At 31.2% G+C, this 25,754-nt stretch overlaps 1 protein-coding gene and 1 pseudogene across 9 annotated transcripts in view; one reads left to right on the top strand and one right to left on the bottom strand.

The window, feature by feature from the left end:
• Nucleotides 1-25,754, top strand: part of LOC145259173 (homeobox-containing protein 1-like) — a 294,675-nt gene that overhangs the window by 17,236 nt on the left and 251,685 nt on the right. The gene's annotated exons all lie outside the window — the stretch shown is intronic.
• On the bottom strand, nt 19,782-19,930 carry LOC145259351 (U2 spliceosomal RNA; annotated as a pseudogene).

Here is a 25,754-nt window from a genome sequence, read left to right as displayed (position 1 = left end):
GTTAAAGATTTCATGATTGTTAACTTTACTATTTCAAGACTTGTGATTCAGATTTTTTAAATCCTGTTAGTTAGAATCGATAGGAACGTTTTTTTTTCTTTTTTTCCCCCGAATATAGAAATTAGTTTTGCAATTTCATTTTGAACATTTTTCATGTTAGGAAAATGTAAATATGGAAATTGGGCTACAGTTTCTCAAGATGTTTTAAAGTTTTCATCATCTTTTGAAACAATGGAGCTTACACACCAATGCCAGATATCCTGGTCCCACATGACTGCTTCCAGGTCCCGCCTCTCAACATTGGCATCCTTTGTAATAACTTTTGGCTATGTGAACATTCTACTTCTTGAGTGGGTAGTAAGATTTCACAGAAGTAGGGAAGGAATAATTTAATTTATTGCCCTAGAACAATGGCCTGCAAACACGATGATGCAGCAGAAGTTTGCCATAGATTTATTTTTTGGTTGGATGGGTCTCCCATGAAAGATTTTTGGCTATCATAAGTATATGTACTGTTTAGATGTTTTCAACTTTTTGTTATGTTTCCGAACCATAGAAGAGAATGGGCTATATTATAGATTTAAAAATTTTCAATTTGATGTTTTTGCTGAGATGTGATGTTCATATTTTGCTCAGATCATTAGAAGCAGACAATGCCATCCTGTTTCAGTTTTTGAATTCTTTGAATGAGGATGCAATGAAGGATCCTAAGTATTTATAATTATCAACTTGTTTTAGTGGTGTTTGATTCAATTTTTGGTTTCCGTGATCAAAGTTGGAAGAAAAAGCATTTGTTCATATAAATTAAGTTTCAATCTCATTGAGGTACAAGCCAACATGATTAGAGGCTTGCTCAAGATATTGTAGAAAAGACTGGACATTTGCAAGGGACTGGCCAATTTGGTACAATGTCATTGGCAAAATCACTGTCTGATAGCTAGATGACTCAAGCTTTGCTGAGGTTTTATCTGATACCCTTTTGTGAAATTTTTAGAAACCATGCTAAGAACATTAAGTGTTGTAATTGGCATTGGTGTTAGGTCTTGAGTGAATTGACAAAAGATATTTTTTAATGTATCATCTTTCTCTATGTATCTCAATCAAATACCTTCTCACTGTGTAATTACATTTCATGATCATTTCCATAATCATGTAAATCAATCACCAACATACTTTTTCATATTTGTCTAGTATTTGATAAAATTTAAAAATTTGTCTTTTTAAATACTGGCTTGACAAATGTTGTTGCAATGTTCGGAAGTCATTGACTTAAAACATAATGATATTGTATTTTATTTTTTTTTCTTAATTGTGAAGATCTGCTTTTCGTATAAAAAACGTTTCAAATATTCTGTTAGAAGTACCAAATTTGTTGATCATTTTTGCCTGTTATTGCAAAAGTATCAGGCCAAGAACTGATGGATCATTTTCTTCTCGGTTACTCTTGTCATTGCAGAATCTTTCAGAGCTGTATTATCACCTTCATTGTTATCAATTGTTTGAATTTACATATTTTAAAGGCCATTTTTATTTGAGAAGGGCTTATTTCTTATTTATTTTCACTCCAAAAACTATTTCGGCTTTCATTTTAAAGATTGTCTTTTTCAATTCATGATATGTACTTATGGAACCAAGAACACTTTAGAAAGGAAAAAAAAGTATGGTTTAATTTTTAATCAGACTGCAGCCATTTTCCATTATGTATTTAAAAGTCTCTTTGAATTTAATCTTTTCTCCATGTCTGCCAATATTAAAAATATTTCTTTTCTTCCCATCTTTTTAAAAACTATTGTCTGACTTCCTGCACGGATATTTAGACTGTGTAAGATGTAATGCATTTGATGGAAATGTTAACCTTTCTTTTCTATCCATTTTTATGTCTATATTTTATTTGGCGGCCATTTTTATGTTATTTTTGATGTTAATGTCTACATTTTTGATATGTCTATCACATCTCTCACCCTTCATTGTCTATATTTCTTACTATTTTTTCAAAATTTGTTTAAATTTTTTCTTTTTTATTATGTTGAATATATTTGTTTAAAATTGTCTTAACATAATTTTTTTCTTCATTTGTGAAACTTTTTGTATATATTTTACATATGTTGTCATTTATACTGTTTTAAATTTTACGTTTTGGTTATTGCTGTAAAGCAAAACATTTTGCAAGGTTGTCTTTAGTTCGAAAATGCATTTGGGAGATAAATAAAAATTAATGCGATTTATATTTTAACATTCTGTAAAATCAATTGAAAAGTCGATTTCTTTTTGAATACATATTTTTTTCATTAAATTATATCTTCAAGTATTAATTTTAAAGTGTCTATCCCTCAAATGTAATGCAAATAAATTAAACTTTTAATGTCACATTTTAAAAGACAAGGTGCATTGTAGGAAGGATTAATGTAAAATTTGTTTCCTTGTTTTACAAGCACAAAAGAACTATATATCTTTAAACATCAATTCAAGCTAGAAATTTTAATTTTTGTTAGTTTTATATTTTTGTTAGTATTATATTCAAAAGTGTAATAAAAAAAAATAGAAGAAAAGATTTTGAAAGTTACATTTTTATTACAGTATAATTTAGTGATTACATTATTAATTGTATCTAATTGTTATAAAATTATAAGTAATTAATTGTAAATGTTGTTTAAATCTCTATTTACAAACGTTTTGGTGATAAATAACTTGAAAAGGAGGATTTGCTAATTTTAATGCCAAAAATAATTTTCTATTCAACAGTAAATGCTACCAAATTCCTTTCAAATTAAAAAGGATTACCTAGTAATTCATTTTTTTTTTTTTTTCAACTATTAACAATAGATTAAAATAGCTAACTTGTTTTAAACTAAAAACAAATGCATTCTGGTGGGTTTAATTTTGTTATTTAATTATTTTTAAAGAAATTTTAAAGTTTTAGTACATTATGCTGTATGGCATTTTTGATTTTAATATATAATTGGTGAATAGTAAAATAAAGTGAATGCAAGCAAGAGGTCAGAAATACAAATATACTAGAAGAAATTGTACAATTATAATTATATAGATATATTATTGCAGCCTAACAACTAAAAAGTTATGAGTTCTCTCTCATATTCTGTCACATTTTCTCCCTCTCTCTTTCTCATATTCTGCCACATTCTCTCTCTCTCCCTCTCTCATATTCTGTCAAATTTTCTCTCTCTCTCTCTCCCTCTCTGATATTCTGTCACATTTTCTCTCTCTCTCCCTCTCTCATATTCTGTCACATTTTCTCTCCCTCGCTCAGATTTTGTCAAATTTTTTCTCCCTCTCTCATATTTTGTCACATTTTCTCTCCCTCTCTCATATTTTGTCACATTTTCTCTCCCTCTCTCATATTCTGTCACATTTTCTCTCCCTCTCTCATATTCTGTCACATTTTCTCCCTCTCTCATATTCTGTCACATTTTCTCTCCCTCTCTCATATTGTCACATTTTCTCTCCCTCTCTCATATTGTCACATTTTCTCTCCCTCTCTCATATTGTCACATTTTCTCTCCCTCTCTCATATTGTCACATTTTCTCTCCCTCTCTCATATTGTCACATTTTCTCTCCCTCTCTCATATTGTCACATTTTCTCTCCCTCTCTCATATTGTCACATTTTCTCTCCCTCTCTCATATTGTCACATTTTCTCTCCCTCTCTCATATTGTCACATTTTCTCTCCCTCTCTCATATTGTCACATTTTCTCTCCCTCTCTCATATTGTCACATTTTCTCTCCCTCTCTCATATTGTCACATTTTCTCTCCCTCTCTCATATTGTCACATTTTCTCTCCCTCTCTCATATTGTCACATTTTCTCTCCCTCTCTCATATTGTCACATTTTCTCTCCCTCTCTCATATTGTCACATTTTCTCTCCCTCTCTCATATTGTCACATTTTCTCTCCCTCTCTCATATTGTCACATTTTCTCTCCCTCTCTCATATTGTCACATTTTCTCTCCCTCTCTCATATTGTCACATTTTCTCTCCCTCTCTCATATTGTCACATTTTCTCTCCCTCTCTCATATTGTCACATTTTCTCTCCCTCTCTCATATTGTCACATTTTCTCTCCCTCTCTCATATTGTCACATTTTCTCTCCCTCTCCCATATTCTGTCACATTTTCTCTCCCTCTCCCATATTCTGTCACATTTTCTCTCTCTCTCTCATATTCTGTCACATTTTCTCTCTCTCTCTCATATTCTGTCACATTTTCTCTCTCTCTCTCATATTCTGTCACATTTTCTCTCTCTCTCTCATATTCTGTCACATTTTCTCTCTCTCTCTCATATTCTGTCACATTTTCTCTCTCTCTCTCATATTCTGTCACATTTTCTCTCTCTCTCTCATATTCTGTCACATTTTCTCTCTCTCTCTCATATTCTGTCACATTTTCTCTCTCTCTCTCATATTCTGTCACATTTTCTCTCTCTCTCTCTCTTATTCTGTCGCATTTTCTCTCTCTCTCTCTTATTCTGTCACATTTTCTCTCTCTCTCTCTTATTCTGTCACATTTTCTCTCTCTCTCTCATATTCTGTCACATTTTCTCTCTCTCTCTCATATTCTGTCACATTTTCTCTCTCTCTCTCTCATATTCTGTCACATTTTCTCTCTCTCTCTCTCATATTCTGTCGCATTTTCTCTCTCTCTCTCTCTTATTCTGTCGCATTTTCTCTCTCTCTCTCTCTCTCTTATTCTGTCGCATTTTCTCTCTCTCTCTCTCTTATTCTGTCGCATTTTCTCTCTCTCTCTCTTATTCTGTCGCATTTTCTCTCTCTCTCTCTTATTCTGTCGCATTTTCTCTCTCTCTCTCTTATTCTGTCGCATTTTCTCTCTCTCTCTCTTATTCTGTCGCATTTTCTCTCTCTCTCTCTTATTTTGTCGCATTTTCTCTCTCTCTCTCTCTTATTCTGTCGCATTTTCTCTCTCTCTTATTCTGTCACATTTTCTCTCTCTCTCTTATTCTGTCACATTTTCTCTCTCTCTCTTATTCTTTCACATTTTCTCTCTTTCTCTCATATTCTGTCACATTTTCTCTCTTTCTCTCATATTCTGTCACATTCTCTCTCTCTCTCTCATATTCTGTCGCATTTTCTCTCTCTCTCTCATATTCTGTCGCATTTTCTCTCTCTCTCATATTCTGTCACATTTTCTCTCTCTCTCTCTCATATTCTGTCACATTTTCTCTCTCTCTCTCATATTCTGTCACATTTTCTCTCTCTCTCTCATATTCTGTCACATTTTCTCTCTCTCTCTCATATTCTGTCACATTTTCTCTCTCTCTCTCATATTCTGTCACATTTTCTCTCTCTCTCTCATATTCTGTCACATTTTCTCTCTCTCTCTCATATTCTGTCACATTTTCTCTCTCTCTCTCATATTCTGTCACATTTTCTCTCTCTCTCTAATATTCTGTCACATTCTCTCTCTCTCTCTCATATTCTGTCACATTTTCTCTCTCTCTCTCATATTCTGTCACATTCTCTCTCTCTCTCTCTCATATTCTGTCACATTCTCTCTCTCTCTCATATTCTGTCACATTTTCTCTCTCTCTCTCATATTCTGTCACATTTTCTCTCTCTCTCTCATATTCTGTCACAATTTCTCTCTCTCTCTCTCTCATATTCTGTCACAATTTCTCTCTCTCTCTCTCTCATATTCTGTCACAATTTCTCTCTCTCTCTCTCATATTCTGTCACAATTTCTCTCTCTCTCTCTCATATTCTGTCACAATTTCTCTCTCTCTCTCTCATATTCTGTCCCAATTTCTCTCTCTCTCTCTCATATTCTGTCCCAATTTCTCTCTCTCTCATATTCTGTCGCATTTTCTCTCTCTCTCATATTCTGTCGCATTTTCTCTCTCTCTCATATTCTGTCGCATTTTCTCTCTCTCTCATATTCTGTCGCATTTTCTCTCTCTCTCATATTCTGTCGCATTTTCTCTCTCTCTCATATTCTGTCGCATTTTCTCTCTCTCTCTCATATTCTGTCGCATTTTCTCTCTCTCTCATATTCTGTCGCATTTTCTCTCTCTCTCATATTCTGTCGCATTTTCTCTCTCTCTCATATTCTGTCGCATTTTCTCTCTCTCTCATATTCTGTCGCATTTTCTCTCTCTCTCATATTCTGTCGCATTTTCTCTCTCTCTCATATTCTGTCGCATTTTCTCTCTCTCTCATATTCTGTCGCATTTTCTCTCTCTCTCATATTCTGTCGCATTTTCTCTCTCTCTCTCATATTCTGTCGCATTTTCTCTCTCTCTCTCATATTCTGTCGCATTTTCTCTCTCTCTCTCATATTCTGTCGCATTTTCTCTCTCTCATATTCTGTCGCATTTTCTCTCTCTCTCTCATATTCTGTCGCATTTTCTCTCTCTCTCTCATATTCTGTCGCATTTTCTCTCTCTCTCTCATATTCTGTCGCATTTTCTCTCTCTCTCTCATATTCTGTCGCATTTTCTCTCTCTCTCATATTCTGTCGCATTTTCTCTCTCTCTCATATTCTGTCGCATTTTCTCTCTCTCTCATATTCTGTCGCATTTTCTCTCTCTCTCATATTCTGTCGCATTTTCTCTCTCTCTCATATTCTGTCGCATTTTCTCTCTCTCTCATATTCTGTCGCATTTTCTCTCTCTCTCATATTCTGTCGCATTTTCTCTCTCTCTCATATTCTGTCGCATTTTCTCTCTCTCTCATATTCTGTCGCATTTTCTCTCTCTCTCATATTCTGTCGCATTTTCTCTCTCTCTCATATTCTGTCGCATTTTCTCTCTCTCTCATATTCTGTCGCATTTTCTCTCTCTCTCATATTCTGTCGCATTTTCTCTCTCTCTCATATTCTGTCGCATTTTCTCTCTCTCTCTCATATTCTGTCGCATTTTCTCTCTCTCTCTCATATTCTGTCGCATTTTCTCTCTCTCTCTCATATTCTGTCGCATTTTCTCTCTCTCTCTCATATTCTGTCGCATTTTCTCTCTCTCTCTCATATTCTGTCGCATTTTCTCTCTCTCTCTCATATTCTGTCGCATTTTCTCTCTCTCTCTCATATTCTGTCGCATTTTCTCTCTCTCTCTCATATTCTGTCGCATTTTCTCTCTCTCTCATATTCTGTCGCATTTTCTCTCTCTCTCATATTCTGTCGCATTTTCTCTCTCTCTCATATTCTGTCGCATTTTCTCTCTCTCTCATATTCTGTCGCATTTTCTCTCTCTCTCATATTCTGTCGCATTTTCTCTCTCTCTCATATTCTGTCGCATTTTCTCTCTCTCTCATATTCTGTCGCATTTTCTCTCTCTCTCATATTCTGTCGCATTTTCTCTCTCTCTCATATTCTGTCGCATTTTCTCTCTCTCTCATATTCTGTCGCATTTTCTCTCTCTCTCATATTCTGTCGCATTTTCTCTCTCTCTCATATTCTGTCGCATTTTCTCTCTCTCTCATATTCTGTCGCATTTTCTCTCTCTCTCATATTCTGTCGCATTTTCTCTCTCTCTCATATTCTGTCGCATTTTCTCTCTCTCTCATATTCTGTCGCATTTTCTCTCTCTCTCATATTCTGTCGCATTTTCTCTCTCTCTCATATTCTGTCGCATTTTCTCTCTCTCTCATATTCTGTCGCATTTTCTCTCTCTCTCATATTCTGTCGCATTTTCTCTCTCTCTCATATTCTGTCGCATTTTCTCTCTCTCTCATATTCTGTCGCATTTTCTCTCTCTCTCATATTCTGTCGCATTTTCTCTCTCTCTCATATTCTGTCGCATTTTCTCTCTCTCTCATATTCTGTCGCATTTTCTCTCTCTCTCATATTCTGTCGCATTTTCTCTCTCTCTCATATTCTGTCGCATTTTCTCTCTCTCTCTCATATTTTGTCGCATTTTCTCTCTCTCTCTCATATTTTGTCACATTTTCTCTCTCTTTTTTTTTTTTTTTTGCCACTTTGTCTCTCTGATCCTTTTTTATGGCGGATTTCTCTCTCACTTTGTGTATAGTTCTCTACTTTTCTCTCTTTTTTTTCTTTGTTCTTTTTTAAATAAGTATAATAAAATACATTTTTCATCTATTAGTAAATCCTGTTATATATTTTTTTATTTTAATTTTATTTTTTTATTTGCTAGGTAATTTCTCATTTTTAAAAAGTATGTTTTCAGTATAATTAAAATTTGTTTCATTGACGTGGAAAATGATTGTTATTCTTTTAATTCAAATGATTCATTTTTCACTTTGAAATTCATCTATGAAATCTTGAAGAGTTGCTTATCTGCAAAACAACTTAAAAAAAAGAATTAAACAAAATGTTCAAAATTATTTTTTCTCTTCTCAAATGAAATGCATGGCACATAGTTGCTTTAATGTGCATTCCTAGGACAAACACTAAAATATTAGCTTCCTTAGACCTCTCACAACTAAAGAGGTCATTTTTTTTATTTTTTACTTTTGTTAACCTCCAACCAACACATATTGTTACTGATATGGCGGGGGCAGATTTATAGTGAGGCCAACCTGCATGGGAAGTTGAGCAGCAAGATGCTTATTTACATTTAAATTTCTACTGAACGAGTGGAAAATAGTAAACTGGAAATAAATTCCAAAAGCAAGTGATCTGAGAAAAGAAGCTATAAGAGTAAAAAAAATTAATATTTAGGGATCGACGTTTGGTAAAATTCAGTTTTGACCCTCTTCTGGGGATTGAAGACTCAATTCTCAGTACAGGCAAGCTACTCCCGTGAATTAAATAAAAGGTTCCATTTGAAATTCTGCAGATTTCTGAGTTAACAGAAAGATTCCCGAGTTCGACAAAAGACTCCTGAAGAAAGTCGAAGGTTACATAAGCCAAAACGTGAAAATAGCACAAGATGAGTTTGAATAATTCAAATAACAATTATCAATTCTCATTTCAAAAATTCAAGACATAATTAAAAACAAGCTCTTTCTTAAAAATATCATTTTGCAAAGAAAATTTTCCTTATACTATCTGCACTTTCCCTCCTCTTCTGGACCAAAGTGCTAAACCTCCTTTCTCCTCAAAGTAACCTAATTTAAATGCCAATCGACATAAACCAATAAACATGCCGTTGATATACATTCTTTATTTATGAATTAGATGGTAAACAATTCTTTTATTTCTTTTCCTTATAATTACCATGTTAGTATAACGAGTGTGACAGCATAATCAAATTAAAAATTGTTGCTAATGACAAGTGCAGAGAATAAGTACAAATTGTTTATACTTTGCAGACGTTCAATTTACTTGAGTTATTTGTAAAACAAAGAAATCAGTAAATAAACTTGCGCTTTAAAAAATTCATTAACTTGTCTAATTTGTTTGTAATTAAGGTCAATGGAAATGTTAATTATTATGTTAGCATTGAGAATATCTCGAAACTCAAAAGTTGCAGATATACAAGTTGTGTTAAAAAAAATATTCATAATTAAACCATTTTCTCCAAAATATGGACAGGGGGGTTCAAAATGTATTTAGAAAGTATACAGCTGAGTACTGCATCCATGAAATGTTCACTTTTTTCTCTTCAAAATTCCACATGTTCCATTGAGACAAAATAAAAAAACTACATCACAACTGAACAATCTTGGCTTCATTTCTATGATTATTTCTATTAAAATTCATCAAAGCAAGATCATTAGATGAAACATCTTAGTAGGTATCCCAAACCTTAAAAATTTTGATGTGTATTATTTGGATTTCTTTGACTATTGTTCATATCTTGGTTGTTATTCTCACAATATTTCAACCAATGTAACCTCCGACCTTCTTCATCTTGACAATGACACTTATTAATGAATGGTATGCATAAAGAATTTCAGATCAATAATAAACATTTAAGTTCCAAACTAAATAAAATTTAATGCGAATAATCCAAGATCAGTTAAGTGAACAAAGAAAACAAATTAAAACGACATAAAATTAATCTCTCTAGGATACTACATGACTTTGACTCTTGAGAAAGATATGTTATGGTTTAAAAAGTAGAGTAGACTAGACTTTCGATCCTTGGTTGTGCAACTTGTTTAAATGAGTGTAAACTCCAAAATATTATCATTTTTTTTCCTGCTAATTGCTAGATCATGAGCAATATTTCTCCTTGCTAGATCATGAGCAATATTTCTCCTTGCTAGATCACGAGCAGTCCATGTTGGGATTACACTATGAACTCGTTGTTCAGGGTATCCATTGCCTCTCAAGAAAGAGGAGGCTGACTAAATAGTTAATATCAATTGGATGAGTTCTAATAATGAAATAGAAAAGACAGAATTTTGTTTCTTGATCAAAAACTAACATGACTTGAAAAAATATTTTCATTTAAATATAACATTTTTTAGTAAATACTTTTTCATAAAAAAGAAAAGGTCCATTTTTTTTTTTTTTTTTTTCATTTTTAGTCAAACCAATTATTAATTAATATTTTTTTATTTTTATTTTTTATTTTTTTCAATCACTCTCTGAAAATTAAAATCCTGGATAATCCAGGATATTGTTCCTTATTTATGGCCATTTATTTAAAATATCTTGATTGTTTTTTTGTTTTTTTTGTTTATTTTTTTTTATTTCCTTTTATTTAGCAGATTTAATAAATGTCCATTTGATCTCCCTCTCCTCCTTCCAAATATAAATAATTAAAAAATCTTTAGAAATGAATCACTTGGTATTAGGGATGGAATTTCAAACCTCATAGTTACATTCTTTAAATGATTTTTCAATATTCTTTCTCCCTTCTCTGTCCTCTCCCCCCAGCTTAGATTGGCCACCAGTCATAGGGAAGGGGGGAGGGTTATATGATCCTAATCTCCAGCTCTCCTATTAACTTGTATTTATGAATTCTTTAGCAATTAAAGATGAATAATTTTACTAGAACTGATGAATAACAACTCGATCTCTTGTTCTAATTTTTGGTCCTCCCTCTTTAAAACGCCATTGACCAGCAAATCTGGTTTTCTAATCTATAGAAAAAGGACAATCCATAGAACATTTCTGATTTTGTAGACTTTTTGTTATTCATTCTCAACTTTTGATTTCTGCTGGTGTCATTCACTTTAAAAAATGTTTTCTTATTTATTTAATCACAATTGTATTATTGATTATTTTGTTAGCTATATGAACTCTAAAGATAATCCATTTTACTGAGGAATTCAAAATCTATTTTTATATTTACATGTAAAAGATTCACACCTAGACTAATTATTTGATCACTATGAATTTTGGAACACCACTGGAAAGCATGAGGGGGCTTAATGTGGACTATTTTTGAGTTAATTTAATTTTATGCAAAATTAATAAAAAGGAAGTTTTAGATACTTTCGGGGTTTTGTGAAATTTTAACAATAGATATTAGATATCAGTTAATAAATATTCACCAAATTTCAATTTCTTGGATTATTTTAAAGGGCAAAATATTTCAGATTGTTCGACTATGTGGATTATACCACTCAGCAATTGCAGGTGAAAATTTCTTAACACATTTCTAGCCATGTTCCTAATTTCAAATTGCATACATTCAGGCACTCTTAGACCAGTGACTCTGTCATAGTGTAATATTTATTGAAAATTTTCTGTGCCAAAACTTGGTAAGGAAGCATTTTTTGTATGACACAGAATGCAATCTAAACATCACTTGAAAATATTAGAGAATGTAGTTATTAATATGTGGTGACTTTGTGTAGATAAAAATATTCCCACATTATTGAGAATATAACATATAGATTGTAATACTGGGGATTAGTGACGTCTTAATAAGAGATAATATTTAAAAACTCCAACCTTAGACACTTTTTAGTCAACACTTTTTTTCAAAGGAAACTATCGTATACTTTTTATCCTAGCCCTGAACCCCTTATTCCTTAGTTTTCTTATATTTTAATTTCTATAAAGTAAACAATCATATTTGCTGTCCATTGCAGATGCAGACATCATCACAATATTATTTTCAAAATGAATGCCACCATTCGGTTCTTTGTAAAATGTTACTTGGTTGTTGGCTCTTGGTATAGGGCTCTTTTAAATTGCATCCTCAGACACAGAGACATCACAAATATACTATAAATGAAATGAAAGCATAAAATAAGCTGTTTGTTAGTTTATCCTGTGACATCTTTTTCGTTTCTTTATATTCTTTCACTCAACCGAATTCCCAATTTAACATATTATTTAAATAGTTAAAAATGTGCATCTATTTTTCCTATAAAAGGAAATCTTTCTTCACATTTTTCTACACTCCCATTCCCTGACATTCTTACGCCCCCCCCTCCCAAAAAATAGGACAATGTGTGAAAAAAAAGCAACAAAATAATTTTGAAAAAATATACACATGACCTACTTTTTGTTTCAGAGAATGAACCTACGGCTAATACATATATTTTCTTAATTTAAGAGCTGTTCTGAACTTATTATAAATTGGATGAAAGAGAAAGAAATTTAGATCTCTTGGATCTAAATTCCTAAAAAATAAAATTAATATCACATGAGCGGCTTTTAACAGTTCACAAATTGGCTTTCTCATTTATGAAAAAGTCCTAATGTTGTGGATTGTATTAATTTTGTTTTTTAAAATATAGAAAAATTGAGCAGCGCAGTCAAATTGTTTTAAAATTTCAGGAATCAATTAAAATTGTCTAAAATGGTAAAAACTAGGAAATAGAATTTTTTTTTAATTCGCTTTCTTTTAAAGGATTTTAAGATCCTCTAGAAAAAAGAGGGCATAATCCTGTTGATACACCAGTTCACATTGGATCACCAAAGTTAAGCGACGTTGAACCTGGTCAGTGACCATTTGGAAATTCTAGGTGCTGCATGTGGGCTCTCCGCTTATGTTGGCATTGTTGCTAGTTATTCTGGACCTCACTTTGCCACTGGACTCGGGCAGTGCCAATTCAGGAGAGGTGTTAGGGTTAGGCATTGTGCAAACCTTGCCTCAGAATTACATGTGCAGCTACCCTTACAGGAAATATCCATTTGAGACTAAACGGGGGCATCAAAGAAAAAAATATGGCTATTCATTTGTTTCCATATTGTCCTGGATGCGGATATTCACACAAAAATTTCTATTGAACATTGAATCACTGAACCATGGAAAAAATGAATCTTTAGAATCAAAACTATATAAAAATTATAATGGATTATTATTAGCAGAAGATTTTTATATTGGAGTCGGATTTTAAACTTTCAGGAGCTTGAGTTTATTTTTAGCATTTGGGATTCTGCTTCAATGACCTGTCTCAAAATAATGTGATACTAATTATAATAGTTATAGTAGCAGTACTATCAAATAATATTCGATTATTTGAGGATTTAGTTCAGATTTTATTTTAGAAATGATTAGCTTCATAAGTCCACGAACACGGGATCAGGATCTTTTGGACTTTTCTTGGATCAATATTTCAAGATGAAATAGCATTTTATTTTTAATTTTATCTAATTTTTTATTTGTATTTCAAAAGTAAACTCAACATTGCATTCTTCAATTAAGTCTAATTTCATGCAAAAATACTCATAGTATCCTGACTACATTAATGAATAAATTTTACATACTAATCTTCCTAATATTATTTTTTGACTATTTTATTCAGTTTACTACTGTGTATAACTTTCACATAATGCATTGAACATAAGAATATTGACAGGGCTGAACTGTTAAACAAAGGGAAATTGTGATTTTTTTTTTTTTTTTTTTTTTTTTTTTAGTTAATTATTAATGATTACTAAAAGTTTTCCTAATCATCTCATTAAATGGTTTGCAATGTTATTTATTAATCCATTTCATGATAAACCAAAAGGGTATTCAATTTGATATTGCAGGCTGGAGTATAGATTTAAGAGATAACCCTACACATGTTGGACCAGTGCCTTTATTTATAATGAAACTACTGACATTTAGCTTCCTACAAAAATCAACAACAAATGAGTTGGGGCAGATAACCCATAAACAATCAAAATGCTTAAGGGTAGATAAACCAGATTTCAACTCGTGATTTTCTGTTGCTTTCAGATAATTCATGAGGCATCCATTGTCCAAGTTTAGAATCCTTTTGCAGTTGTTGAAGATGACAATGAATAGTCATACGGTTTGAGGAAAGCCGCATTGCTAATTCTTCATCAAAATCAACTCGACATCCTGATTAGTTTTCATCTTCAAAAATCGAAATTTCAATTTTTGATTTTTCTAAATCACGTTTCTTCATTCAGTTATTCTTTTCCATAAAAAATATTTTAAAAATTTATAAAACATTGTGTCTCAAATCTTTATTGGATCAAGTTTTAAAGTATTTAACAATAAAATTTTGCTTATTCCTGTACAGAAAAATTTTATAAAGTTAAATATATACATATATGCATGTAGTCCTATTAGACATGCCCGCTTAGCATTAAATTTCAGAGAATTAAAATCCAGGCAGAACTTACAGGATAATCTGATGATTTTTAAAAAATAAATGAGAGAAATTAGTATTAATGTATATGGGTCTCCACTAATCAAGACCTGGAAGCCATCTGAGGATAAGGGTTGAACAGATTCGAAGTTGGAGGATTGTGAATAAAGGGTGTAATGGACAGAAATTGATTATTTAAGCATCTGTATGGTTTGCGAAAAGCTTTATTACCAATTCTTCAACTGATACTGCAGAGTTTTCTATAAGTGATACAGCATATAGAAGCTCTTCAACAAACTTAGCTGCTCGTCCTGATCAGTCCTCACCTTTAAAGATGAAATCTTTGTTTCTAAATTTTCTAAACCATCTTCTACACGTTCTTTCATTCAGATGTTCTTCTCCATAAGCCAGGTAAGTATTTCAAGTCTCTTTGACTGCAGTTAGTTTTATTAGATCCTTAAAGAATTTGTGCTCAAATCATCCTTGACTACTATTATATTTAAACACTTTCAACAGTGAAATATCTATATTATATTTCGCTTAGTTTGTCTGTTCCACTTTTTCTCGGAAACTACTGGGCCAATCTGTCTGAAATTTTGTATGGACTTTTGTTATAAGATGCAGCAAACTAAGTATTATGGTATCCATTCTATGTAGAGTTAAAGATTAGCATTTAATGTAAAAATTAGCACAAATTTAAGTATATTCAATCATCCGTTTAGCATTCTAAGAATGAGTTATAACTTTTGTCTGTTTTTAATGTTTTTTTTTGTTTTGTTTTTCTGCACGGTAAAATTTTATAAATTAAATCTGCCCAAGTTTATATACAGTATAATATATTAATGTTTAGTTTCATTAGATATTCCTACTATTAAAATCTGAACAGAACAACAGGATAACTTAATCGGAACAAGTCCCAAATGACTTACTATTCAGAACATCTACACTAATAGAATTAAATTTTCATCTCTTATTATATGCAGTGTTTCAAAAATGAGTGCTATAATATTTCTTGGTGATTATCAGTGTTTTGTGAACAGAAAACCTATCTTTTTTTTCTTGTTTCTTGTATTGAAAATAAAGCTTAAGATAACAACGAATGCATATATATATATATAGGTTTTATCTAGAATGAGATAAAACAGCTATTTTTCATGGTAACTGTTGATAAAACCTCTAGCACTAACACTCAAATTAATTATCTTAGCCATTGCCATTTAATTTTGTTAAAGACAACAAACAATTCATCTAATATCATAATCTATGCTAAAAAAAGGAAAAGCAAAAGAAAAAAAACATCTGACAATTATTATTCCTTTTTACTTTATTATTTTTGTATTCAAACTTTTTTATATACATTCTTGATCTGGAAGGTTAAATGCCAAATTACAAAAAGTAATTGATTTTTTTAATTATTCTTTATGATAGTTAAATATGTCTGCAACAACTTTCCAAATATTATTAAGAACTGTGAGAGTGTAGAATATTTTAAGATGGAACTGGATGAATTCAGAAACCATAGTAAAAAAATGAGGATTAAGAGAGAATATATTGAATGAAACATTTGATCAAATTCGATGCATATATTAATCAACTGTGTAAATGTTCTGTGCAATTATACTGTTTTTTGTTTTAATCTTGGTTTGTTTAGAAAATGATATACCTCCCCCATCTGGAAATCTGCCCTAAAGTACATAGTTGTTCTTGCTGGTTGTGCCATCTGTCTGTCTTCAAAGGCAATTGAATTCCTCCCATTAGTTTGTTATCGGATATATCAAATATTTATTCATGGTATTTAGTTTGCTTGTTTTGTAGAAGGAAATTTTTGTTTTTGGTTCTTATTTGCAAAGGAAAAAACAATAACGTTAATGTTTGCATTTTAAGTTAGGAAGTCAAAATCCTCTGACAGCCAGATCTTGTAGCTTCAGAATTATTAGTGGTAGTATTAATTATTATTAGAAGTAGTATTATTATTAGTAATTAAAAACAGACTAATACATGCAGTATTTTCTCATGAAAAATGTTTTTTTTTCTGACAGGAAATAATTATTCATAATGAATATTAATACTAAACGCTTCTGCTTTTAGTATTAATATTCACTAGCGGGACCTGTGGAAATTCCACAGCAGCATTTTTCATATGTAATATATTGTTGCTGGGCATGCTGTGTGCGTTCTGTTAAGCATGAATGAAGGCACAATCATATTCTAGTTTTTTATTAAAACTGTACTGCCCCCTTACTAAATAACTTTGATATATTTTCTGGGCTGATTATTTCATTACAAACACACCGGTAAATTAACTCACATTTTATCATTTTTCATAATTATTGAATATGTTACTATGTTCGACAATTTTTCATAATGTCAACCTCCCCTCCCTTTACTAAAATATTAAATATGATATATTGTATTGGCTGATTATTTTATAAAAAAACAACTATCAATTAACTCCCATTTCATCATTTTTAATAATTCTTGGATATGCGACTAATTTTGACAATTTTTCATCATTTAAACTCACCATATCGCACACCTTACTAAAATGATAGCTTTGATATATTGCCTAGGCTGATTATTTCATTACAAACACACACAGCAATCAACTCACATTTCATCATTTTTTCGTAATTCTTGGATATGTTACTAATTTCAACAATATTTTTTTATAATTTAAACCAAAGTTGTTGCCCAACCTTACTAAAATAACTTTGATACATTTGCTGGGCTGATTATTTCATTACAAACACACTAATCAATTAACCTCCATTTTATCATTTTTCATAATTATTAGGTATGTTACTAATTTTGACATTTTTCATAATTTATATCCACATTATCACCCCCTCCTTAATAAAATAACAACTTTGAAATATTGTCTGGGCTTATTTTATTACAAACACACTAATGCATGAAATCACATTTAATCACTTTTCATAATTCTTGGATATGTTACTAATTTCGACAATCATTTTTCATAATTTTAACCCACATTTTTGCCCTTCCCTCTTTACTAAATAATAACTTTGATATATTGTCTAGGCTGTTTATTTCCTTACAAACACACCAATCAATTAACTAATATTTCATCATTTTTTCGTAATTCTTGGATATGTTACTAATTTCGACAATTTTTTATAATTTAAGTCCTGCTTATCTCCTTCCCCTTTACTTATATAATAACTTTTATATATTGTCTGGTCTGATTATTTCATTGCAAACACACTAATGCATTAAATAACATATCATTTTTCATAATTCTTGGATATGGTACTAATTTCGACAATAATTTTACATAATTTAAACCATCCTCGTCGCCCTCTCTTACTAAAAAATTACTTTGATATATTGTCTGAACTGATTATTTCATAAAAAACAACTATCAATTAACTCACACTTCCTCATTTTTCTTAATTCTTGGATATGTTACTCATTTCGACAATTATTTTTAATATTTTTAACCCACATTATCAACCCCCTCCCCCCACTACTAAAATAATAACTTTGATGTATTATCTGGGATGATTATTTCATTTCAAACACACCAATCAATTAACTCACATTTTGTCATTTTTCATAATTCTTGGATATGTTACTAATGTCGACAATCATTTTTCATCATTTTAATCCACATCATCGCCCCACTTACTAGAATAATAACTTTTATATATTGTCTGGTCTGATTATTTCATTGCAAACACACTAATGCATTAAATAACATATAATTTTTCATAATTCTTGGATATGTTACTAATTTCGACAATTATTTTTCATAATTTAAATCATCCTTATTGCCCTCTCTTACTAACATAATTACTTTGATATATTTCCTGGGCTGATTATTTTATTATAAACGCACAATCGATTAACTCACATTTAATTTTTGTTCATAATCCTGGATATGTTACTAATTTTGACAATAATTTTTATAATTAAAAACCCACATTATGCCTCTCCCTCCTACTTATATTATATATTTGATATATTGTCTGGGCTTATTATATGATTACAAACACACCAATCAACTAACTCACATTTCATCATTTTTCATAATTCTTGGATATATCATTAATTTTGACAATAATTTTCATAACTTTAACCCACTACGTCGCTCCCCCTTACTTAATAACTTTTATATATTGCCTTGGCTGATTATTTCATTACAAACAAATCAATCAATTCTGGGTATTCTCATAGTATATATGTTTCACCTATCTTATCCAATCCCGGGTGACGCCGCATATTCTGCTAATATATATCGTTCACCTATCTCATTCAATCCCGGGCAACGCTGGTATTTTGCTACTATATGTTTTCCACCTATCTCCTTCAATACTGGGCGACGCTTTGTGATAGTATATATTTGCACATCTCATTCAATCCTTGGACTGACTTCATGTCGGCCACCCCACTGTTGAAAATATACATTAAATAAAGTAATGTTTTAATCGTAAACTGTTTCAGCCATTTCCGGGACTGACTTTATATCCCCAACCCACTACTAAAAGTATACATGAAATAATGTAATATCGAAATAGTAAACTGTTTCAGCCATTTCTGGAACTGACTTATAATCCCCACCCCACTGTTGAAAATATACATGAAATAAAGTAATGTATAAATCGTAAACTTTTTCAGCCATTTCCATGACTGACTTCCTATCTCCCATCCTACTGTTAAAAATATACATTAAATAAAGTAATATCCAAAACATAAATGGTTGCAGCCATTTCCGTAACCGACTTCATATTTCCCACCCCAATGTTAAAAATATACATTAGATAAATGTGTAATGCGTAAACGGTTTCATTCATTTTCGGGACTGATTTAATATCCCCTACCCCACTGTTAAAAATATACATGAAATGTTTAAATCGTAAACGGTTTGAGTAATTTCCGGGACTGACTTCATATCCCGTAACCCACTGCTTAAAATATACTTGAAATAAAGTAATGTTTCAGCAGCTTTTCGAAAGTAATTCATAAAAACATTAACATGGTTAGAGATTAGGCAACCATTGCTTCAACATGAATTTCTGAGTGTAGTATCAGTTTCAGCATTCCAGTGAAATCCCCGCTTTTTTTGGTCTTGGTTAATGGAGGAAAATCCTTCATTACTGATACAATTTTTATTTTTGTTATTGACCAGAGTGCCCCTGTTAGGGAGCTGGTTTCCCCCTAAATTTTTAACCGACCTCATGTTCAATTCCACCTGATGTGGGGAGCCAAGTAAACAATCAGAACGGACATTTTCCAGGGCATTTTATAATTAATCAGAAGTGACATTTCCAGTACATTTTGTAATTAAATCAGAAATAACTTTTTTCCAGTTACGTTTTTAATATTAAAAGTTTGTTACATTAAACATAGTACCTATTCACAATGCCTTGCCAAGGGACAGATTTAGACACGAGTTTTTTAACGTGGAAAAAAAATTGTCTTAGTCGTAAAGGATTTCTGTTCCACTGAGAGAGAAGAAATTGAAATGTAGCACCTGAAGAACAGATACTACACTTTGGTCTTAGCCAAAAGGCCAAGAGAGACAAATCATTTTTATTAGTTTTGCCTCAACAGCGACACCAGTTTTTTAATTTTTTAATTTTTTTGGAATATTCCACTTTCCTTTTTTAGGGATGCACAGCATGGACGGAGCGATAAGCGTAATAATATAATGATGAGTATAAATAATTATTTCCTGTCAGAAAAATTGATAAATGTTACTTAAAATGAAAACGCCATATCTGAAAAATGGACAATAAAATATGCAAAGCTTAGTGTTGATATTCAACCAGATCTGTATATGTATTTATATATTTTCCCAAAACCTGTGGCCCTGAAGGAGAGATGAAAACTTGCTGCTATGGTTTAAAATGATCTGAAATAACAGCAAGGGGAGACTTGATTCTAAATATTTCTCATATGTTATATCTCCCCTCTTTTGGAAATAGGTACGATTATGAATATCTCCAGTATCAAATAATCCTTATACACTTTGAAATTTACTTCATGTATGAAAACCAAAGAGGGAAGATATAATGTATGAGAAATATTTGGAATCGAATCTCACTTGCTGTTATTTCAGATCATTTCAAACCATAGCAGCAAATTTTAGTCTTCCCTTCATCAAGGCCAGAGGTCTTAGGAAAATATCAGATATTTTGTTATTCATTTACAAAACTAGAAAAACAATTGACTGTGATTGAAATATTCGTAAAGGTGCAGTATCTTTCCATTCACAAAAAATCCTTTAAAATTACTATTCTAGATTTTCAAGGGTGCTGAATTTTCAGTTAAAGTTAAAAAAATCTAGGAAACAATTTAAATGATATGAATAAATTATAGTTTTTAAAAATGGGGATCACTTTTCTATATTTTTTAATGTAAAATAAACACCCACTTTATAGCCAAGGTGGTCATAATGTGGATGCTCATTTTAATTGATATAGTTTATATATATATGATTTAATATAGAAAAGTGATCCCCCACTTGTTTAAACAACAAACCTTAAGGGCAAATGTTACATAGCTCAGTACACAATTCAGTTCATTAGTTTTCTAACGAATCTTCATTTGTTAAATTCTGATCAATATTCGCCGAGATTTCGAACTTATAAAAATTGCCAAAAAAGTGGTATATCTATCTCTCTCCCTATATATAATCACACACACATACGCATAGTGGATGCAGCCTGGTTATGCAAATCAATTTATCAATTTTTTGCTACCAAAATTTAATTTTTCACATTCTCTGGTAAAATTTTGAAGTATGTAGTTTGTGATATTTTCTTCCCTATATTTATATATATACTTAAAGATATTCAATTTGATAGTCTTGTTTATGGAATTTTTTTAAAAGGTTATTTTAGCCAACCAACTTGATTAAGCACGACAAGCGTTTTCTTAAAATCCTCAAAAATAGGGGAGGCTATATTGACTCGTAAGATGAAGTGAATAACATTGCAACTGTTTTCTTTGTTTTATTTTGTAATTTACTATGTGTTCTATTCATTTTGATGCTGTATTTGTTAAATAAAAGCATTTGAAACAACAAAATCAATTTTTTACCTTTTTGCATAATCTAACCAGACAATATTGTACAAAAAAATTATTGTATAAAAAAAGTAAGTTTAATCAAAATGTTTAGGGTTTAATGCATAGTACATAATAATCTGTATAAAAATAATGCTTTGATAAAAATTTTTCAAGATTTAATAAATAAGGAGTTATATAAAAAAGGTAGGTGTTGCATAATCAAGCTGCACCCCTTGTGTGTGTGTGTGTGTATATATATATATATATATATATATATATATATATATATATATTACACATAGCCAAATTGAATATTGAAATGCTCATATCTTTGGTTCTGCGGAACAAAAATATATGAAAATTTGCAGGCGTTTTGAAGATAATATTATCTATGGTTAAAATTTCATGACAATTGGTAAAAAAGAACCTATATTTTCAAACTAATAAAATATGTCCAAATTTACCTACATTCGAATATATAGTGTCCTGGCAGGCCAGCTTTAGTTTTGCTGCTTCTGTTGTCTCCCCTGTGGGCTTGCCAATCCACTGATATATATATATATATATATATATTGCACTCGCATAAAGAATGATGAACAAAATTATGCTCTGTCAGTTATTACTAGAGTTAGGACAACAACATATTCTTTTCATTATTTTGACTCTCGAGTGTGTATTCTTAATATCTTATATTCTTTTCTATAGAGTGATGTGATTCTCGGTTGATTAACTGTCGGATATATACTCAAGAGTCAAAACAATGAAAAGAATATGCTGTTGTCATAGTCATAGTTATTACTAAAATATGTATATAAAATCATAGAATTAGGACAAAAATATATAAATTTATACATATATCAGAAAATATGACAATTGTAACTTGTTAAATATTAACTTTACATTAATCTATTTTCACTCTTATTTACTATGATTATACCCAACATTGAGCATATTAGGAGTTAATTCATAACATTGAAAACATTCATAAAATGATTCATTTATAATATATATATATATATATATATATATATTATTAGCAAAAGTACCCATCGTTGACTGGGTTCAAAAACAGCCTACAGAAAATGGACTCTGATTTATGAAAGTGTGATAGGTTATGAAAAGGAAGGGTTGTAAATTTGGGTTGAATTTGGGGGTATCAAAACCAAAGCAAAATGTGATGAAAGTAAAAATAAAATAGATAAACCCCATAATTTATTATACCATACCTGTTCACACTGAAACACTTATCACAATATTCTGTGGATCTATATTAAAAAACCTTCTTAAACTTTGTGACATATTTCCATTCTATGGAGGTCAGGTGCGAACGAACACCCCATAATTTTATTATACCATATTTCTTCAAACTGAAACATAATTATCAAAGTATACTTACGCAGATATGAAAAGTCTTTATTAAAGTTTGTGCCTATTACCATTCTATGGAGGCCAGGCGCGAACGCAGACCCCATAATTTTATTATACCATCCCTATTTAAGTTAAAACGTACTTATCAAAGTATTCTTATGTACATCTATATCAAAAACACTTGTAAACGTTTTTTTTTTTTTTTAAATTTTTTATTTCCATACTTTGTGGACCAGGCGCGAACGCAGACCTCACAATTTTAATGAACCACAGTTCTGTCAGATCAAACCTACCCATTCCTGTGTCTCGATACATCTGCTATCATTATATGTAATCAGTTTTTTAAAATAGTCAACCATATAGGAGCCTATTCGTGACCAGACACACACACACACACACACACACACACACACACACACACACACACAGCTTTATATATATATATATATATATATATATATATACATATATATATATTATAAACTTGCATTTAGGTAAAAATGCACTTTTGTAAATAATTGAATTAATTCAAAAAGTATTGCAAAAACAAATATCTAAATAAATCGCGATACATCCAGACAGTCGAGCGAAATGAATGTGCGGATAAGGGATTTAGGCTCATTACCACAAGGTCCCGATTTCGAATCTCACTAGATCAAGCCACTCTGATGAGTCGTAGATGACGAAACCCGTCAGTGGATAATTATATTTTAAACAAAAAACAAAAAAACGATATGTATGCCGCTCCCCATGTGGGGGTATCAAGTTTGTTAAAGGGAAAATTATTCCCAACTCGCATTTAGGTAAAAATGCACTTTCGTAAATAATTGAATTCATTCAAAACGTATCAGAAAAACAAATGGTATCTAATATATAATTCTAGAATATCACTTGTTTTTGTCTTCTCCAACATTGACAACTTTTCATTTTTTGCATTATGATAGACTTCTAACACTTTGCTTAATATGTAGTTCACACTGTTTCAAGCAAACTACATTTCATTATATATAGTGGGTGATTTTGGGAGGAAGAAAATTTAAAATTGACAACCCTATCTTCTGTAATTGCAGATTTGGCAACTAATGATTATTTGGAGTTCAGCATAGTTTGACAATTCATGCAGAAGAGACTGACACCAAAGCAGTGTTTGCAAATTGCAAACGATACAATCAGTCTACTGAGAGGTACATTTGAACAAATAATTTCACGAAATGGACCTGTCAACTAGCTTAATTATTCATGCGATTTAACCCTGTTAGATTATTTTCTTTGGGGATGTGTAAAGTCCCATGTTTATGCTGATAAACCAAAAACAATAGACCACTTGGAAGACCACATTCAATGCATTATTGCCAAAATACAGCTTAATTTAATACGTAGAGTTTATGAAAATTGGACTTATAAATACATGCGTGAGCCAAGGCCCCAAAATTGTATCTAAATTATATGCCAAACCTTAATCTTTGCAATAAACCACATAATAATGGTATAATAAACATATTTTTTCTGTGATTTATTTGAATTGAAAGTTTGGTACCTCTAAAAAAAACATCACCTTTTAGATACATACAAGTGTGTTACTCTTTAAAACTGTATGCAAAAAACTTTTTAATCACAAATGCCTCATTGTAAAACGCTATTGCTTGTTCTAAATAAAATAAATAAAACTACATAGGTTTAGGGTTTGTGATTTTAGAAATTTTTTTTTTATTTTAAACATTTATGTCTTACAAGTATTTCTTCATCCATTTTTTTATGATTACAGTTATTTAATTAACTAGCATTTCAGCCGGGCATTGCCCAGGTGTTTGGATGTGTATGTTGAGCAAAAAAAAAAAAAAAAAGTGGTAGTAGAAAGGCAAGCTCGAACTCGTACCGCAAAGGAGGAAAAGAATGGGGTAAAACCTAACGTTTTATGCTGTTACGACCACCGCCAAACTGGAAGCAACATTTTTTAAAATTATGGCTGGACAATATAAAGGAGAGGATAACTTTAAAAAATATCGGCGAAAAAAGTGATCCCCCACCCCCTATAGAAAAGTGCCTAGTTGAAGGGGAAGATATTAATGTTTTTAGCCAATTTTTCAATATTTGTCGTATGAAAGGTCTAACTTGAAAACGATACTGATCTTGGTAAAATCCGTCGCCTCTATTTAAAGTTTAAGGCAGACATGCAAACATACATACATACATTTATATATTGGTAACTAAAAATTTTCAACCCAAACTGATGAAAAAGCTTGCCCTATCTCTGAATACCCTTTATGTAAAATTTCAAATATTTAGACCAGAAATTGTCTGAGTAATTTGGAAGAGACTGCAGAGGTCAATTTTTTTTAAACTTCGACCCCTATTATGACCCCTTGAAATTTATTGTTTTGGGCTCGAATCAAATTATTAAGTTAGATCCATGTCTAAGGAATCTATATCTAAAATTTCAAGTGCGTAGACCCAAAATTGTCGAAGGAGTTTGGTAGAGTTCTCAAAGACCAAATCGTTGAACTTTGACCCCTTAATCGAAAAATTTATGGCCAAAAATCGATCACATCGATTTTCCCAAATCTCAGTACCCTGTATATCAAATTTTGAGTCTGTAGACTAAAAATTGACAGTTATTGCGTAGGGAAATGTATGCAGACACACACAGACACGTTCACTTATATATATATATATATATATATATATATATTTGAAATTTTCAAGCTGTACTTGTGGGATATGTTATTTCCACACCAGTTTTTTTATATGTAATTTTCTGGAATATTTAATATTACAATATATGTATACAATATTCTAAGAATATTTTTTTCAGAACTTTTAATTTCAATTTTTTTATAAACTGAAATTCAAGTTATATTTTCAATCCTGATTTTAACTTTTCATTTTTTTTTTTTTTTTCTTAGTATCCCCCCCCCCCCAAAAAAAAAACAGGATTTATCTCCCATAATGGGGAAAAATTATTAACTGCTG

Source organism: Euprymna scolopes, chromosome 34 (genome assembly GCF_053919585.1).
Source record: "Euprymna scolopes isolate OS-2025 chromosome 34, ASM5391958v1, whole genome shotgun sequence".
Classification (NCBI taxonomy): Eukaryota; Metazoa; Mollusca; class Cephalopoda; order Sepiida; family Sepiolidae; genus Euprymna; species Euprymna scolopes.
Note: the sequence above shows the minus strand (reverse complement) of the source record. Positions and strands in the feature narration are given on the sequence as shown.